Below are 20,793 nucleotides of genomic sequence, written 5' to 3' on the forward strand. Positions count from 1 at the left end.
CGCAGCCAGTGGCGAGCCGTCGCGTCCCTCACCCGCCACCGGCCCGGGAGGCCCAGGAGGGGGCCCTGAGGCCCGTCGAACGCCGCCGCCGCCCGGGACCTTCGTCCCCGCTGCCGGTCGCCGCCGCCTCCTCAGCCACGCGCCGCCGCCTGCTTTGCCGGGCGCCGCCGCACCGGGCCGCCGCCCGCTCCACTCCGCCCCGAGCCGGCGGCGACCCCGGCGTCGCTCCACTCCGTCCGCGGCGCCGCCTCCTCCGCCGCACCGGACCACCGCCCCGGCCTCTCCCTCCTCGGATCCGGTCTCCGGCGACCTCAAACTCCGGCGGTGAACAGTGTTTTCCAACGATCCTCCGAATCCGTGCCGATCTAGATCTAAGATCTGAAATTTGACGGTTGACTTTTCTCCTCCGAACCCTAATTTTTATGCATATTTTGACCTGCCATATCTCCGCATCCGTAGCTCCGATTTGGACATATAGTATATCAAAATGTTCATCTCGACGAGTACATCATTTCATTCCAGTGCATCATTTTCATTTGAGTTGATCTTGATGCCCGAAATGCTGCTAGAAGAGGGCTTCGTGAGTTAATTGTCAGATCTGCTAGTTCATCTTAGACTTTTGTCATTTTTGCCATGATTATTGTGTGCATGATATGCCTGTGAGTCCTTCATATGTTTTGTTAAGCATCTTGTTATCTTTCCAGAGGTGCAACCCATGAATTTTTAGGATGTGTGTGGTGACTTGTGCAAGCTTGCAAAGTGAGGCACCCGGTAAATCTGTTTTCAGGGACTTAGTAGTTTTCACTAAGTCTGGGATTATTTAGTTCATGATGCCATATGTTCTTGCTGTTTCCTAGTGATCCGTGCCTCTTTTGAGGATGATCAGTAAAGGAGTTTTGTTAATCTTATTATGCTCTATCAATCCATGTATTTGTTTGCAATTATGGAGCAACCTAGCTTGAGTCAATCGAGTTCTACTTTTGCTTTGTTGTGAATCTGGGCAGATCGTCAACTCGTTTGCGATTTTGCTGCTGCTATTGTAGTTGATCTGTGCATGCTATGCCATTGTTCTTGCCATGTCTAGCTTGCATTTTGTGCCTTCTTAATGTATGTATGCTTGCCTTGCCATGACTTACACCGTAGTGAGTGCATCGAGCTCGTTTACATGCCTTCGTGAGTTATATTTCAGCATGTCTCAGTTTTCACTAAGTCTGAAAACTGATTGTGTTTTAGCTATGTTCGTGTGCTTGTTTGTATATTTTGTGATCCCTTTTGGCCCCAGGTCACTAAGGGTCTTTTGTTAAGCTTGTTGAGTAGCTCCATGCCATGTTATTCTTTGTCTTAATCAGGTCATATAGCATGTTGTTTTGTTTCTCCAAAGAGGGCTTCATGATCTGAAATTTCAGACAAGTGTTAATTTCACTAAGTCTGAAATCTGTTTTGCATTTGCGTTTTTGCCATGCTTGTTTGAACCTCATAATGGATGAATTGGTCGTGGCTCAGTGCTAGTATTTTGTTAAGTATCTTGAATGCATCCCTGCCATGTATTTTGTTGTCATGTTTGGGTGCTGTAGCATGTTCATCTCATTGCATTTAGATGCCTACTTGCTGTAAATCGCAGAACGGTGTCATTCTTAAATCGCTTGCCATTTCCAAACCGTAACTCCGATTCCTGCGTTCTTTATATCGTTTTCAAGCGATTTCATCCCATCTTTCCAGTGGCACACTTGGTTTTCCAAGTTGAGGCCAGGTTCATGCATTTCCTGTCATATCTTGCATTTTGCATCCCGCTTCGCATCCCGCATAGCATACCATCTTTGCATCTTATTGTTTGAGCTTGCACGTGGTTGATTGTATCCTTGTTGCTTGTTTGTCTTGTTTGGGTAGAGCCGGGAGACGAGTTCGCTAACGAGGAGCCCGTTGAGTTTGCTTTTGAGGATCCAGTCAACTCTGACAGCTTTGCAGGCAAGATGATCATACTCTCGAAATCACTACTATCTTTGCTATGCTAGTTTGCTCGCTCTTTTGCTATGCCAATGCTACGATGCCTACCTTTTGCTTGTCAGCCTCCCAATTGCCATGTTGAACCTCTAACCCACCTTGTCCTAGCAAACCGTTGATTGGCTATCTTGTCGCTTTGCTCAGCCCCTCTTATAGCGTTGCTAGTTGCAGGTGAAGATTGGAGTTGTTCCTTGTTGGAACAATTACTTACTTGTTGGGCTATCATTATATTGCTATGTTATCTTAATGCATCTATATACTTGGTAAAGGGTGGAAGGCTCGGCCTCTCGCCTAGTGTTTTGTTCCACTCTTGCCGCCCTAGCTTCCGTCATATCGGTGTTATGTTTCGGGATTTTTGCGTTCCTCACGCGGTTGGGTTATAATGGGAACCCCTTGATAGTTCACCTTGGTTAAAGCTTTTCCAGCAATGCCCAACCTTGGTTTTACCATTTGCCACCTAGCCTCTTTTTCCCTTGGGTTTCCGGAGCCCGAGGGTCATCTTATTTAACCCCCCCCGGGCCAGTGCTCCTCTGAGTGTTGGTCCAAACAGAGCCACTTGCAGTGCCACCTCGGGGCAACTCGAGGGTTGGTTCTAGTTGTACGTAGTGTTCATCTGAGTGTGCCCTGAGAAAGAGATGTGTGCAGCTCCTATCGGGATTTGTCGGCACATTCGGGCGGTGTTGCTGGTCTTGTTTTAACCTGTCGAAATGTCTTGTTGTACCGGGATACCGAGCCTGATCGGAATGTCTCGGGTGGAGGTATATTCCTTCGTTGACCGTGAGAGCTTGTCATGGGCTAAGTTGGGACTCCCCTGCAGGGATTGAACTTTCGAAAGCCGTGCCCGCGGTTATGGGCAGATGGGAATTTGTTAATGTCCGGTTGTAGATAACTTAAACATAAACTTAATTAAAATGAATCAACCATGTGTGTTACCATGATGGCCCCTTCTTGGCGGAGTCCGAGAGGTGGACACGGTGTTGGAGTAATGCTTGCGCAGGTTGTTCCTCTAGATTCTCGCTCGCGCTTTGCCTCCTCTTCTCGCTCTCTTTTGCGTATAAGTTAGCCACCACATATGCTAGTCGCTTTCTGCAGCTCCACATATATTTGCCTTACCCCTTCCTATAAGCTTAAATAGTCTTGATCGCGAGGGTGCGAGATTCCTGAGTCCCTTTGGATCACAGATACTATAACTCCAAATGCAGGTCCAGGTGATTCCGCTCCAGGTGACGCATACGAGCTCAAGTGGGAGTTCGACGAGGATTCTCAATGTTACTATGTCTCTTTTCCCGATGATCAGTAGTGGTACCCAGTTGGGGTTTGATCGGGACCGTGTCGCATGTTGGGTTTTCTTCTATTTTGGCGCCGTAGTCGGGCCATGAGTGTTTCGATGATGTATGTTATTTATGTACTTTGATGTGACGTGGCGAGTGTAAGCCAACTATGTATCTCCCCTTTTATTCTATATATTACATGGGATGTTGTGATGATTGCCTAACTTGCGACATTGCTTTCAATGCGGTTATGTCTCTAAGTCGTGCCTCGACATGTGGGAGCTATAGCCGCATCGAGGGCATTACAAGTTGGTAATCAGAGCCTTCCCCGACCTTAGGAGCCCCATTGCTTGATCGTTTTTAGCAGCCGAGTTGTGTCTAGAAAAATGTTTTGAGTCATTTAGGAATTATATATCGGAGAGCTTAGGAATTCTTTTTACTTCCCAGTCTCCTCATCGCTCCGGTAAGGCATCCCGACGTAGAGTTTTGACTCTTCTCTTCTCAAATTTCACTAAAAAAAATTTAGGATCACGCGAGTATCTTGGAATCGTTCCGATGGCTTATGATGAGAACATTGTCTTGGTGCCTCCTGTCAGGGGTTTAGTGGAAGTGTCCCGGGGAGTTGAGCTCTGAGGTGTTGTCATCATAATTTTATCGTTGCAATTCTGGAATACTTGAGATATGTTCGCCGACATCGAAAATCTCTTTTATGCAGTTCGTTGGTGAGATAACCTCGACGCCACCCAGTACTGGGGCGGGAGTTCGGGAGTATCACCATAACTTGTATAACGGATGCTTTTCGAAGGTTGAGGTAGATGGTTTCCGAAGGTTTCTTGGTTATGTGTTGAAGGACGGATACAGCTGGATGTAGGATTTGCTAGTTTGGTTGAGATATTATGCTTCCCTTGTATCCCCAACACCTGATTGCATAACCGGAAAGTTTCGGGAGTTTCATAGGTGGGAATTCTCGTAGCTCTAGTTCTTCTTCCACGGATATTGGTTTGAGATTGGGATTTCCTACCGATTATTCGTTCTTGAGCCGTACCTTGTTGATTTAATCCTTCTACCTTCATTCTACGTGACTTCGCAATTTAGGGATATGTGACCACTTCAAGAGAAATGCATTCGTTCATTTTGTTCGGATGTGAAGACGTTATGTTGCAATTTTCATTCCGTTGGTTTCAGCTTCAATTATCTATCTATGTGCTAACGGTGGTCAATCTCTTCAGGATGGCTCCCGCTAAGAGCACCAGTCAGAACCAGAATCAAGATCCGCCACCACCTCCACCTCCTCCGGAGGCATGGCAAGCTGTGATGGCCGCAACCAATGCAAACACACAGTTGATCATGCAAATCCTCCAAGAGCACAATCAAGGTAGTCAAGGGAATCAAGGCAACAATCAGAACCACTTTGCTACACTGAACCAGTTCCTTGCTAATGGTCCAAAGATGTTCAGCAATTGTGTTGAGGCTTCCGATGCTGACGATTGGCTTGTGGATCTGGGTAAGCATTTTGAGTGCAGCAACGTCAGGCCTGAAGATTTCGTCAAGTTTGCTTCCTTCCAACTCAAAGATCAGGCTGCAGAATGGTTCCAGCAGTACAAGGATTCCAAAGGTGGACGTCTGATCACTTGGGATGATTTCCGTCAAGATTTCCGAGCTCATCACATCCCTTAAAGTGTGGTTGAGAGTAAGCGTCAGGAATTCCGCAATCTGAAGCAAGGCTCTTTGTCTGTCTATGACTACAACAAGTTGTTCCAAAAGCTCGCCCGCTTTGCCAAGCAGGACGTCCCTGATGAGAAGAGCATGATCTACCAGTTCAGGGGTGGCCTCAGAGAAGATATTCAGCTCGCTCTTGTCCTCTTTGAGCCGTTGAGATACGATGAGTTTTACAACATGGCACTGAAGCAAGAGGCTGCTCAGTTGAGGTGTGATGCTTCCAGGAAGCGAGTCAGAGATGCTACTCCTTCTTGCTCTACGCAAGTGGCCAAGCAGCAGAAATATTGGCTTGCTCCTCCTCCGTTCCGTCAGCCGTATCAGCAGAAGAGCAAAGGTGGCAGTGGTTCTTCCCACCCACCCAACCCTGGCTTTCAAAACAAGTCTTCATCTCAACCTCCAAGACTGAGTGCTCCGTACCACCGTCCGCTTTCAGAGGTCACGTGCAACAAGTGCCAAGAAAAGGGTCACTATGCCAACAAGTGTTTCAACCAGAGGCGTCTTCCTCCTCCTCCTCCTGTGAGATCGGCAAGTACAGCAGTGGTCAAGCATAACCCCAAGCATGCCAAGGTCAACTTGCTGAATGCAGCTCAAGCAGAGGACTCGCCAGATGTGATCATGGGTAACCTTCCTGTTAATGATGTTCCTGCAAAAGTTCTTTTTGATACTGGTGCATCGCTTTCTTTTATTTCAACTCCATTTGTGGCCAAGCATGATTTTGTGACCGAAAGGATTCCTGTTCCGTTGAAGATCGTGTCTTCGGGCAAGCAAATGACTTCTAACAATTGCGTCCCAAATGTCTCTATCACTTTGGGCGAGTACAAGTTTCTCTCTTCTCCGGTGGTTCTTGGTAACTCGGATATTGATCTTATTCTTGGAATGGATTGGCTTACTAAGCACAAGGCACATCTCTATTGTGCTGCCAGGCAGATTCAATTGACTCATTCGTCTGAGGATGTAATTGTCTTTGCCGCTCGTGATGATACCATCCGTCTGTTTTCTCTCAATGAGAAGGGTGAACTGGATGCTATCTCGCAAATTCCAGTCATTTGCGAATATCAAGACGTCTTTCCAGAAGAGCTCCCAGGAATGCCTCCGCACCGGCCAGTTGAATTCGTTATTGGTCTTGAGCCTGGCACGGAACCTGTGTGCAAACATCCTTACAAGCTCGGACCTGAAGAGTTGAAGGAGCTGAAGAAACAACTCGATGAGCAAGAGAGAATGGGTTTCATCCGGCCTAGTTCTTCTCCGTGGGGTTGTGGTGTTCTTTTTGTGAAGAAGAAGGATGGATCGGACCGACTTTGTGTTGATTACCGTCCATTGAACAAGAAGACCATCAAGAACAAATACCCACTTCCCAACATCAATGAGCTGTTCGAACAACTCAAAGGTGCCCAAGTATTCTCCAAGCTTGATCTCCGTATGGGTTATCATCAGATTCGTATGCGTGAGCAAGATATTCCCAAGACGGCTTTCAGGACAAGCTTTGGTTCATATGAATACACTGTCATGTCTTTTGGCCTCGTCAACGCTCCTCCGACGTTTTCTCGCATGATGAACTTCATCTTCAACGCCTACACCAATGACTTCGTTTTGGTCTATCTTGACGACATTCTGGTTTTCTCCAAGAATAAGGAAGATCATGCCAAACACTTGCGTTTGGTGCTCGATAAGCTCAGGGAACATCAGTTCTACGCCAAGTTCTCCAAGTGTGAATTTTGGCTCGATGAGGTTCTTTATCTTGGTCATATCATCTCTGCCAAGGGCATTGCCGTGAATCCTGAGAAGGTGTCTGCAATTGTGAATTGAGAACCTCCTCAGAATGTGAAGCAACTCCGCAGTTTCCTCGGTCTCGCAAGCTATTGCCGAAGATTCGTTGAAAACTTTTCTAAGATCGCAAAGCCTCTCTCTAATCTTCTTCAGAAGCACGTCAAGTACGTTTGGTCTCCGGAGTGTGATATTGCTTTCAACACTTTGAAAGAGAAGTTGATTACTGCTCCAGTTTTGACTCCGCCTAATGAATCCAAACCGTACGAGGTCTTTTGTGATGCCTCTCTCCAAGGTCTTGGCGCAATTTTGATGCAAGAGAAGAAAGTTGTTGCTTATACCTCCCGCTAGTTGAAGCCTAATGAGAAGAACTACCCCACTCATGATCTCGAGTTGGCGGCAGTTGTGCATGCTCTGTTGACTTGGAGACATCTTCTTTTGGGAAGAAAAGTGGACATTTTCACTGATCACAAGAGTCTCAAGTACATCTTCACTCAGCCTAATCTCAACCTCAGGCAAACTCGATGGGTCGAAATGATTCAAGAGTATAATCCAAGTATCGAGTATACTCCAGGCAAGGCCAATGTGATTGCCGACGCTTTGAGCAGGAAAGCATATTGCAACAGTCTGATTCTTAAGCCTTATCAACCCGAGCTTTGTGAAGCTTTCCGCAAACTAAATCTGCAAGTTGTGCCTCAAGGTTTCCTCGCCAACCTTCAAGTCTCTCCTACCTTAGAAGACCAGATTCGCCAAGCCCAGCGTCTTGATGCTATGGTGAAAAAGGTGGAGATTGGGATTGCTAAGAGTCAGTCCAAGTACAAGTGCTACCGCCTTGATGACAAGGACACTCTCTTCTTCAAGGATCGAATTGTTGTACCCAAAGGTGACCTCCATAAAGTGATCATGAACGAGGCTCACAATTCTCTCCTCTCCATCCACCCTGGGAGTACGAAGATGTATCAGGATCTCAAGCAAGCTTATTGGTGGACTCGAATGAAGTGCGAGATCGCTCAATTCGTGAATAAATGTGATGTTTGCAGAAGAGTGAAGGCAGAACACCAAAGGCCAGCAGGTCTCCTCCAACCTCTTGCCATTCCAGAATGGAAGTTTGACCACATTGAAATGGAGTTCGTGACTGGGTTTCCAAAGTCCAAGCGTGGCAATGATGCTATATTCGTTGTCATCGACAAGCTCACCAAAGTGGCTCACTTTCTGCCTATCAAAGAATCGATCACTGCAGCTCAATTGGCGGAACTCAATACCTCTCGAATTGTTTCTCTGCACGGTATTCCTCAAGTGATATCTTCGGACCATGGCAGCATCTTTACCTCCAAGTTTTGGGATTCTTTTCAAAAGGCCATGGGCACCAACATCCGCTTCAGCACTGCTTTCCATCCTCAAACAAGCGGTCAAGTCGAGCGTGTCAACCAGATTCTGGAAGATATGCTCAGGGCTTGTGTGATCTCCTTCGGCATGAAGTGGGAGGATTGTCTTCCTTATGCTGAATTCTCCTACAACAACGGTTTCCAAGCAAGTTCGGGCAAGGCCCCATTTGAAATTCTGTATGGCAGGAAGTTCCGTACCCCTCTCAACTGGTCTGAAACCAGTGAACGTCAGCTGCTGGGTAATGACTTAATCACAGAGGCAGAAGAAATGTGCAAAGTCATTCGTGATAACCTCAAAGCAGCCCAATCCCGCCAGAAGAGCTACTATGATAGTAAGCACCGTGATTTGGCTTTCGAGATCGGAGATCATGTTTACCTCCGCGTCTCTCCTATGAAAGGGACTCGTCGATTCGGTATCAAAGGGAAGCTTGCCCCCAGATACGTGGGACCTTTCAAGATTGTCAGCAAGAGAGGCGACCTCGCCTATCAACTCGAACTTCCTTCAAACTTTGCAAATGTTCATGATGTGTTCCATGTCTCTCAGCTTCGAAAGTGCTTCAAGACTCCTGACCGCACAGTCAACTTCGAGGACATTGAGCTCCAAGAAGATCTTTCCTATCGTGAGCACCCAGTTGCTATTCTTGAAGAGACTGAACGCAAGACCCGCAACAAGTCAATCAAATTTCTCAAAGTCAAGTGGTCACACCATTCCGACCATGAAGCTACCTGGGAACGCGAGGATCACCTCCGTTCTGAGTACCCGGCGTTCTTTCAGTCCTAGATCTCGAGACGAGATCCTTTCGTAGTGGTGGAGTGTTGTAACGCCCCAGATATAACTTTCCCAATTTGTACTCCAACTCTTGTCGTTTCTGGCGTTAAGTTATATTTATTTCTCGGGTTCGGGTCCTTGCCTCCGTGTGTTGTTTTCATTTTCGTGCATCTCATATCATGTCATCATGTGCATTGTATTTGCATACATGTTCATCTCATGCATTCGAGCATTTTCTCTGTTGTCCGTTTTGCGTTCCGGCGCTTCGTTCTCCTCCGGTGGTCATTTCTACCTTTCTTTCGTGTGTGGGGATTAAACATTTCCGGATTGGACCAAGACTTGCCAAGCGGCCTTGGTTTGCTACCGGTAGACCGCCTGTCAAGTTTCGTATCATTTGGACTTCGTTTGATACTCCAACGTTTAACCGAGGGACCAAAAAGGCCTCGTGTGTGTTGCAGCCCAACACCCCTCCAATTTGGCTCAAAACCCACCAAACTCTGCTCCATCATCTAGAGCGTTCGATCACGATCGCGTGGCCGAAAACCGCACCTCATTTGGACTCTCCTAGCTCCCCTTATGCCTATAAATAGACCCCCCCCTTTTCGGATCTTCTCCTCCCACGAAACCCTAAAAAAAGATCTCCTCCGCCTCACCGGACGTGTCCGGACGAGCCGGACAACGTCCGGATCGCACCCGCCGCCGCCCGCAGCCAGTGGCGAGCCGCCACGTCCCTCACCCGTCGCCGGCCCGGGAGGCCCAGAAGGGGCCCCCGAGGCCCGTCGAACGCCGCCGCCGCCCGGGACCTTCGTCCCCGCTGCCGGTCGCCGCCGCCTCCTCAGCCACGCACCGCCGCCTACTTCGCCGGGCGCCGCCGCACCGGGCCGCCGCCCGCTCCACTCCGTCCTGAGCCGGCGCCGACCCCGCCGCCGCTCCACTCCGTCCGCGGCGTCGCCTCCTCCGCCGCACCGGACCACCGCCCCGGCCTCTCCCTCCTCGGATCCGGTCTCCGGCGACCTCAAACTCCGGCGGTGAACAGTGTTTTCCGGCGATCCTCAGAATCCGTGCCGATCCAGATCTGAGATCTGAAATTTGATGGTTGACTTTTCTCCTCCGAACCCTAATTTTTGTGCATACTTTGACCTGCCATATCTCCGCATCCGTAGCTCCGATTTGGACATATAGTATATCAAAATGTTCGTCTCGACGAGTACATCATTTCATTCCATTGCATTATTTTCATTTGACTTCATCTTGATGCCCGAAATGCTGCTAGAAGAGGGCTTCATGAGTTAATTGTCAGATCTGCTAGTTCATCTTAGACTTTTGTCATTTTTGCCATGATTATTGTGTGCATGATATGCCTGTGAGTCCTTCATATGTTTTGTTAAGCATCTTGTTATCTTTCCAGAGGTGCAACCCATGCATTTTTAGGATGTGTTTGGTGACTTGTGCAAGCTTGCAAAGTGAGGCACCCGGTAAATCTGTTTTCAGGGACTCAGTAGTATTCACTAAGTCTGGGATTATTTAGTTCATGATGCCATATGTTCTTGCTGTTTCCTAGTGATCCGTGCCTCTTTTGAGGATGATCAGTAAAGGAGTTATGTTAATCTTGTTATGCTCTATACATCCATGTATTTGTTTGCAATTATGGAGCAACCTAGCTTGAGTCAATCGAGCTCTACTTTTGCTTTGTTGTGAATCTGGGCAGATCGTCAACTCGTTTGCGATTTTGCCGATGCTATTGTAGTTGATCCGTGCATTCTATGCCATTGTTCTTGCCATGTCTAGCTTGCATTTTGTGCCTTCTTAATGTATGTACGCTTACCTTGCCATGACTTACACCGTAGTGAGTGCATCGAGCTCGTTTACATGCCTTCGTGAGTTATATTTCAGCATGTCTCAGTTTTCACTAAGTCTGAAAACTGATTGTGTTTTAGCTATGTTCTGTGCTTGTTAGTATATTTTGTGATCCCTTTTGGCCCCAGGTCACTAAGGGTCTTTTGTTAAGCTTGTTGAGTAGCTCCATGCCATGTTCTTCTTTGTCTTAATCAGGTCCTGTAGCATGTTGTTTTGTTGCTCCGAAGAGGGCTTCATGATCTGAAATTTCAGACAAGTGTTAATTTCACTAAGTCTGAAATCTGTTTTGCATTTGCGTTTTTGCCATGCTTGTTTGAACCTCATAATGGATGAATTGGCCGTGGCTCAGCGCTAGTATTTTGTTAAGTATCTTGAATGCTTCCCTGCCATGTATTTTGTTGTCATGTTTGGGTGCTGTAGCATGTTCATCTCATTGCATTTAGATGCCTACTTGCTGTAAATCGCAGACCGGTGTCATTCTTAAATCGCTTGCCATTTCCAAACCGTAACTCCGATTCCGGCGTTCTTTATATCGTTTTCAAGCGATTTCATCCCATCTTTCCAGTGGCACACTTGGTTTTCCAAGTTGAGGCCAGGTTCATGCATTTCCTGTCATATCTTGCATTTTGCATCCCGCTTCGCATCCCGCATAGCATACCATCTTTGCATCTTATTGTTTGAGCTTGCACGTGGTTGATTGTATCCTTGTTGCTTGTTTGTCTTGTTTGGGTAGAGCCGGGAGACGAGTTCGCTAACGAGGAGCCCGTTGAGTTTGCTTTTGAGGATCCAGTCAACTCTGACAGCTTTGCAGGCAAGATGATCATACCCTCGAAATCACTACTATCTTTGCTATGCTAGTTTGCTCGCTCTTTTGCTATGCCAATGCTACGATGGCTACCTTTTGCTTGTCAGCCTCCCAATTGCCATGTTGAACCTCTAACCCACCTTGTCCTAGCAAACCGTTGATTGGCTATCTTGTCGCTTTGCTCAGCCCCTCTTATAGCGTTGCTAGTTGCAGGTGAAGATTGGAGCCGTTCCTTGTTGGAACAATTACTTACTTGTTGGGATATCATTATATTGCTATGTTATCTTAATGCATCTATATACTTGGTAAAGGGTAGAAGGCTCGGCCTCTCGCCTAGTGTTTTGTTCCACTCTTGCCGCCCTAGTTTCCGTCATATCGGTGTTATGTTCCCGGATTTTTGCGTTCCTCACGCGGTTGGGTTATAATGGGAACCCCTTGATAGTTCGCCTTGGTTAAAGCTTTTCCAGCAATGCCCAACCTTGGTTTTACCATTTGCCACCTAGCCTCTTTTTCCCTTGGGTTTCCGGAGCCCGAGGGTCATCTTATTTAAACCCCCCCCCGGGCCAGTGCTCCTCTGAGTGTTGGTCTAAACAGAGCCACTTGCAGCGCCACCTCGGGGCAACTCGAGGGTTGGTTTTAGTTGTACGTAGTGTTCATCTGAGTGTGCCCTGAGAAAGAGATATGTGCAGCTCCTATCGGGATTTGTCGGCACATTCGGGCGGTGTTGCTGGTCTTGTTTTAACCTGTCGAAATGTCTTGTTGTACCGGGATACCGAGCCTGATCGGAATGTCTCGGGTGGAGGTCTATTCCTTCGTTGATCGTGAGAGCTTGTCATGGGCTAAGTTGGGACTCCCCTGCAGGGATTAAACTTTCGAAAGCCGTGCTCGCGGTTATGGGCAGATGGGAATTTGTTAATGTCCGGTTGTAGATAACTTAAACATAAATTTAATTAAAATGAATCAACCGTGTGTGTTACCGTGATGGCCCCTTCTCGGCGGAGTCCGGGAGGTGGACACGGTGTTGGAGTAATGCTTGCGCAGGTTGTTCCTCTAGATTCTCGCTAGCGCTTTGCCTCGTCTTCTCGCTCTCTTTTGCATATAAGTTTACCACCACATATGCTAGTCGCTTGCTGCAGCTCCACATATATTTGCCTTACCCCTTCCTATAAGCTTAAATAGTCTTGATCGCGAGGGTGCGAGATTGCTGAGTCCCTGTGGCTCATAGATACTATAACTCCAGATGCAGGTCCAGGTGATTCCGCTCCAGGTGACGCATATGAGCTCAAGTGGGAGTTCGACGAGGATTCTCAATGTTACTATGTCTCTTTTCCTGATGATCAGTAGTGGTGCCCAGTTGGGGTTTGATCGGGACCGTGTCGCATGTTGGGTTTTCTTCTATTTTGGCACCGTAGTCGGGTCATGAGTGTTTGGATGATGTATGTTATTTATGTACTTTGATGTGACGTGGCGAGTGTAAGCCACTATGTATCTCCCCTTTTATTCTATATATTGCATGGGATGTTGTGATGATTGCCTAACTTGCGACATTGCTTTCAATGCGGTTATGTCTCTAAGTCGTGCCTCGACACGTGGGAGCTATAGCCGCATCGAGGGCGTTACACACAACCACCAACTCATAAAGAAGTTCGACCTGGTAAAATTCCTGACCGCCCACAGAGGGTTCACCCCCGTCGAAAGGCAATTCGTAAAGCTGCTACATGATGCTAACGTTGGTCCATCAAGAATGGTACAGATACTATCTCTCATCCACAGCAAAGAGGGGACTCTGAGTAGCATGCCGTACATACCAGCTGACGTCACAAACCTATAGGCCAAGTACCGTAGAGAGAGCAAGTTGGCAGACATAGAGGCCACAATGGCCTACTTCGATGAGAAAGCGAAGGAAGATCCAGATTTCTTCTACAGGATAAGGTTGGACAATGAGGACCGTGTCAGGAACATGTATTGGGTGGATGGTTCTGCAAGGAGAGCCTACAAACATTTCCGAGATTGCATTTCATTCGACGCGACGTACCTCACCAATATGTACAAGATGCCATGCGCTCCGTTCGTAGGAATAAATAACCACAATCAGTCGTTGCAGTTCGGCTGCGGGCTCATCTGGAACGAAGACACGGATGGGTACGTTTGTCTGTTCAAGACCTTCTTGGAGTGCATGGATGGACTTGCTCTGATGAACATAATAACAGACCAAGATTTCAGCATGCGTGCAGGCATAGAGGAGGTCTTTCCGTTGGCAGTGCACAGGCACTGAAGGTGGCACATTATAAAGAAGGCTGAGGAGACGCTAGGACCGTTCTTTGCTGACTGTCCAGAGCTGCACAAGGCATTCGAGCTGTGCGTGGACCACAGCTTGACGGTGGAGGAGTTTGAAAGCAGCTGGATGGCCATGACTGAAACACATCAAGTCCAAGACAACGAGACTCTTGTTAGCCTGTGGGAGAAGCGAATGTACTGGGTGCCGGCCTACTTCATGCAGTGCTTCTTCCCCTTTCTGCAGACTACACAGCGCAGCGAGGGGTTCAATGCTATTTTGAAGCGGTACGTCAGCCCTGGCAACTCATTGCTACAGTTTGCCAAGCAGTACACAGCTTTGCAACAAAAAATTCTGGGATCTGAGCTACAGCAAGAAGCGACCACGGCACTAAAGCAGCCAAAATTGCTAACATATTTACCGATAGAGAGGCAAATGAGCAAGATATACACCAACAAGATCTTTAACAAGTAAGTCAGTTGCGTTAGAGTCTTATTTGCAGAAAAAGCACCAAGTCAGTAGGTGCCTTATTGAGTGCAATGCAGTTGTCATGATATGCAGTTGCCATGTTTAATGAAATACTGTTTGCCATGCTTACTCAGCTGCATGTTGCCATGTTCAATGAAAATTTTGTTTTGCCATGCTTGCTCGGGTGCATTTTCCTTGTTGAATGAAGTGCAGTTGCCATGTTTAATGCACTGTGCTTCCATTGGGGCATGTTGGCATGCAAATGCCAATGTCAACTGGAAAAAATGTTATATTGGCGACACATATGCTGAAATGCAGTTGCCATGTTTAATAAAATGCATCTGCCATGTTTGTTGAAATGCAATTGCCATGTTTACTCAACTGTAGATGCCATGTTTAAATAAAAGGGAAGTTGCCATGTTTTATGCAATGTGCTTCCATTGGGGAATGTTGGTGTGGAAAAATGACGATGTCCAGTTGAAAATGTACTATAGTTGCCATGTCTAGTGTACTACAGTTGCCATGTCTAGTGTACTGCATTTGCCATGTTCAACGTACTATATTTGCCATGTTCGATGAACTATGTTTGCCATGTTCAAACAAAATATATTTCTATTTCCATGACAACATAAGGTGGTACAAGAAAAGAGCGCACGATAGTTTAACAGAAAACACACAAAACTTGCAGATTCCAGGAAGAAATAAAGCGTGCCAGCATGTTCACGGCTTTCCAGGTGGATGAACATACGTTCAAGGTGTGTTCTATTTTGGGCATGTCAGATTCAGAACCTGAAGACCCAGACAAAGGAAGGAACTACTTCGTCAAAGCCTCGATAGGCGAAGGCGAGTACTACTGCCAATGCTGCAAGTTAGAACGGGACGGCATTGTGTGCTGTCACATACTAAAAGTAATGGACATGAACGCCGTGACACGGATGCCCCGCCATTTCATAAGGCAGCGATGGACTTGGGACCCTGACGACGCGTTGGTGCCGCAGACAACACACGCAGTTCTGGCTGTGCATGACGAGAGACCTGAGTCAACCATGGAAGCCGTGAGGCACGTTGTGCTGACAAAGAACTATGTTGAGCTAATTGATGAAGCGTGCAAGAGTGATGAGACAGCGAGAGTCGCAGAAAAACACAGGAAGGCACTGAAAAGAAAGCTTGATGAGATCAAGAAGAGGAAAGCTGAGGAAGCCTTACACCGGTTCCCCCGCACATCAAGTGTGCCTTCATCCACGGGGCCATCATCTGAAAACTCGGAGATAGGATCTGGAATAGCAAGCACACAGACCCAGGTCAGGAACCCACCCTGTTCTATCACAAAGGGTCGTCCAAGAGAGATAAGGTACAAGTCGGGATTGGAGATCCAAGCAAAACACAAGAAAACGAAGAAAGGGGCAGGCAATCCATGAGCAAAAATTGGGGCGATGTGATATGGTCCTTGTGGACATTTTGTTTTGTACCCTAGATGGTGAGAATTTTTTTTAAATTGGGAGAATGACTCTTGAGGGGCATCAGAAGTGGAAGGAAAATTCATTGAATGGATAAATGCAGTTGCCATGTTATGGGTACTTAATCTGCCATGTTATGTGTAGTTAATCTGCCATGTTATGTGTAGTTAGTCTGCCATGCTATTTTATACTAAATATGCCATGCTATTTTATACTAAATATGCCATGCTATTTTATACTAAATATGCCATGCTAGTTGTACTGGATCTGCCATTTTAGTTGTACTGGATCTGCCATGTTAGTTGTACTGGATCTGCCATGTTAATTATGCTGGATCTGCCATGTTGTTTGTACTGTATCTGCCATGTTAGCTATACTGAAAATATGCCATGGTATTTGTAATGACTCTGCATGGCATATATTTCCATGACAATACGACGCGGTTTAGAGACACATAGTGTGTTGTGTGCAATGTATGGGAAACAAGTTGGAAAAAGCGTAACGTGCATAAACCGCAGCAAAGGTTGTGGCTACATGATCAACCTACCCATGCTAGCCAGTGCAGTTAGCGATGAAAAATAAGAAGCAAAACAGCCAAAATGAAAAAGGACGATGACTTTCACTACCCATGTCTGATGAACTATATTTGCCATCTTTTTTAAAAACATCGTAGACGCATTCGAAACAGCAAACCGGTGCTAGAAACGATGAAACCATTGTAATAATGATAAACATAAAAACATATCTGCTGTAACACCTAAAATAGGTTCACGTCCACACATATATTACAGAAACTATTCAAATGTCGCTCACACAGCACCACTACATAGTAGGCTACGCGGGGTTGCAGTCATAACATAGCACACAAACATAGTTTTCGACGAGAACAAAGAGATAGTACCTTACATTCCTCGGCAACAGAATGTAAGGTATGCGTCCGGTGTGTAACGCCACGTGATCACTTGTACTTCTTGATGACTTTCTTGACACCTTCCTCCACGAACTCGCGTGCTCCGGACCGCTTGTTGAAATCTTCATTCGTCAACCAGTTCCATGTGTAGATTTTTCGGAGCTCAACGACCGTTGCAGCTGTGATAGGGGGAACAATTCTGCCTTCCCACTTTGCAAAGTATTCCGGCGCGTGAAAGCCACAGTCCGTCCTGCACGAGGAAAAGAGTCAGGTGAACACGCAAAAAGGACAGACGTAACAAAGATAGACTTCAATTCAGATGTGACAACAAAAGAGGGGTTGGATTGATGTAAATGGCACATGAAGGAAGGAAGAAATTACGTGTTCCCTTGCTTCGCAGTCGCCACATACTCAGTCGGGAAATGCCTGATCTGGACCTTTGAATATTCGTAGTGACGGTTCCATGTCTCTTTGAGGTTGTTAATGAAGAATTCGGCATGCGTAGTAAGGTCTGTATCAGCTTCCGAACGGATTGAATCAAGCACCTCAAAACGTTGGTTCTTCAGGTCAAGACAGATCGCATAGTGGTGACCACATTTGTCGTGTGGGTCATGTGGTGCAAGCTCCTGGAACATGGGGAACATGACCTGCATTTAAAAGTGAAGAAATGAGAAGCAGAGTTCACATAAAGAACAACAGAGGGATAAAAAATTAGAATCATGTAGAATGTTTGGTTATGGGTGGGGGTAGTTGAAAGAAAGTTGTCGTCCATGTATGAACAAAATGTGCTGTGTGTTTTACTATCAAGTTGCCACATAGTTTGCACGGAATGCAAAAATCAAGAAGTCAGTGTGCACGGCAGCTGTTGCCACATGAAAACATCTGCCACATAAACACAAGTGCAGATGATGGCAAAAAACCACACCATGTGAAAAAACATTGCAGACAGGGAAGGAGTACTCACATATTTCTTCAGTGTGAGCTTGAATTCACCGTGTTGAGCAAAATTCTTCCTCGGGATTTTGTGGTGGAAGTCACCATCCCATATTTTGCAGGTCACACTGTAATGCATGATTATCTTGTCGGCACACACATCAGTGTGATTGTTGATGTAGTCGATCCCGCATGCAACTACATTCGTCGACATTTTACCGTTTGGCCTCACGGACTCGGCAAGATCACCCAGCTCGACGTACGTCGCTCTGCATTGAATGACTTTGGTTCTGTCCAAACATAAGCTGTATGAAAACGATATGACATGGAAGAATCATGCCTACTAAGTAGAAAAATATATGAAAGAACTAAAACGTAAGAGGATCATGTATAGAAAGTACGAAGAAGATGAATGGTAAAAAAGGAGCAAAGCAAAATGAGAGATTATGGGGTGTGGTCATTTACGCTTTCAGCTCCTTCATGTGCTTGCTGCTGGCCCTTGCATTTCCAAATCGCTTGATGATATCGTACGGCTGGTTTTGTTCCTTAGTGGCCCTGAATTCGGGCTCGTAGTCTTCCACGGGAGGTGGGTGAACTACCCTCTGCTGCCTCACAGAACCAGGAGTGGCACTCCTAATGGTATCCTCAGATACCGTATCTGCAGGCATGTTGGAACTTGATTGCCCTTGCCCTCGTGAGGACCTCCTCTGCAATGCTGCCTCCTCAATCATGCGGTAAGCTTCGTCAAGTGACGGTGAAATCTCCTCAGGGGTGGCTGCAATGCTAAAAAAAGTGGGTTAGGATACCTAGAAAATCAAAAACAGATGGATTGTGAGAAGATAGGGTGCATGATGTGAGATGTAGGTAGAAAAAGTGGGGCAGTTGCCATGTGTGGTCCAACTACAGTGGCCATGTCATAGCAACTACAATTGCCATGTAGTTGCTCTGTAGTTGTCATCTAGTTGGACTGTAGTTGCCATGTCACAGCAACTACAGTTGCCATGTTGTGTCAACTCCACTTGCCATGTGATTGTCGTATGAAAAAATGCAGCATGGAAACAAAAAATGCAGGTGACATGGTGTGGCAAATCCAGTTGCCATGTGTAATGCATTGTATTTGCCATGTGACAGCAACTGCAGTTGCCATGTTGAATCAACTTCAGTTGCCACGTTGTTGCCGAAATGTCAAATGCAGCATGGCAGCAAAAAAATGTAGGTGACATGGTGCATCAAATCCAGTTGCCATGTCATCACATGTCAGTTGCCATCACAAGTGAGAACCCCCAAAAAATATGATTGGGACAAAAGTCAAATTACAAAGATGTATACAAGAAAAATCATAAGGACATGACAAGTGTACCTTGCACAATCGGCTCTGCGAACTTGACAGCCTTCCTGCCCTCGACCATTGGCTGTGCCATCATTGCGGGCATGCCTCCTGGGAAAGCAAAGGCAACTGGCATAGGATCTTGCACCACCGGTTGATCTTGACTGATGCCAAGACTGAAGCTCGGTGGGGTAAAGGCCATTGGGTGCCTCTCATTCCAACTGGCCGGACCACAAACGACTTGCGGGGCAGAATCCAAGGGTGAAAGATCGACAAACATATCTGAATCGGCCGCTACAGAATGATCGGCCTTATTTGCAGGGCGGGGCGTGTTGTCAGCGGTATCAGCCGCAACTTTCATGACAATCTTCTTGTTTGGGCTGTAGGGGACACCGACATTGACTGGGAGCCTGGAAGTGCGCAGATTTATGCTGGGGATTTCCACTGCGGGTAAAGGCGCGGTCTGCTCCGGTTTTTCACCTGCGTCACTCGTGCCCGGCTTGACACCTGCATCAGTTGTGCTCCGGTCTTCCGGTTTCTCCATCACATTGCTTTTGGCAGGTGGCGGGAACAGTGTGGACGCAGGAACATAACCAGACTCGTCTCTCCTGCTCCTAGCTACAACCGATGCGTTGGGTATGTCTGTTGGTTGCTTGCGGGGGCTACGACGCCTAGGTGGAAGACCAGCACGCGAAACAGTCGCCTTAGCAGTATCTGCACCGACAGGAGCTGGAGCTGTTGTGCCAGGACTCTCACCTGTAGATGGCATATCCTTGTGAACTGCCGCCTTAGTCACTTCTGTCGTGGACACAGGAGTGCCACCACGCACGCGCTTGGAATCAGTGTCAGATGAGCGGGAATCTTCCTTGCTTAGGTTCGTCTCGGGAGCGTCCACTTCAACGCTTGCTGATGGGGTGGCATGGCTCACAGCAGCATCCTTCATTGCCAGAAGAGTTGGCAATATTTCAGTTGTCCTGGAAGATACCGACTCGTCACCCCCCGATGTAAGGATACTTGTTGTTCTAGCCTGCACATCTGCAGCCGGCAGAGATGGTCGGCCACTTGCATCAGAGTTGGTGGGAGCGGTCAATGGTACAGCAGCAGTATTGTCGCCTGGTGCCTCATGTACATCTGAGTTGCCCCGTGTTGACAACTTTGAATGCAGGCGTTCGAGCGGGTCCTTACTGATATGCTTGGCCCCGCGCGTAGTAGTCTTCTTCACCCTGCAAAAAAAATAAAGCACATGAAAAAGGTATTAAAAATGAACAAAAATATGTTTGCCTTGGTAGAAATCTTAAAAAAATGAAAAACAAGTGGAAAAGCTGGTAGTTGCCAGGTAAGGGGAACGTGAGTTGCCATGTGTCATAATTAGCAGTTGCCATCCAGCAGCAGTTGCCATGTTAGCCAACTTGAAGAATGATAAAAATGTCTGATCTGTCATGAATACAATTTCAAACCTAGGTGTGGGATGAGCTCACAAGCCAACGGTAAAGATGGCAGTTGCCATTAGGTACATTAAAGTTACCATTTGGCCTAGATTCCAGTTGCCATGTAAAAAACAATAGGAGTTGCCATACACTTAAAAGGAAGGAAAAATTCATTTGGAGAACAGCAGTTGCCACGTGGGGACGATGACAGAAGACAATGTGACAAGCTAAACGGATGCATTGGAAAATCAAGAAAATATAGCGCTATGTCAATGAAAGAGGATGAAAAAACCTACTTCTTGACTGCCTTCCCCAGGTCTGGCAACACGACAGGATCCCCGGTGTTGGTCGTCATCGTTCGAGGAGATGACCTGGTGGAAGGGGTGTCACCGGCAATGGGGGCGCCTTTGTTCAACCGAGCAAAA

The sequence above is a fragment of the Triticum dicoccoides genome, chromosome 7A, assembly GCF_002162155.2.
Source record: "Triticum dicoccoides isolate Atlit2015 ecotype Zavitan chromosome 7A, WEW_v2.0, whole genome shotgun sequence".
In the NCBI taxonomy this organism is placed as follows: Eukaryota; Viridiplantae; Streptophyta; class Magnoliopsida; order Poales; family Poaceae; genus Triticum; species Triticum dicoccoides.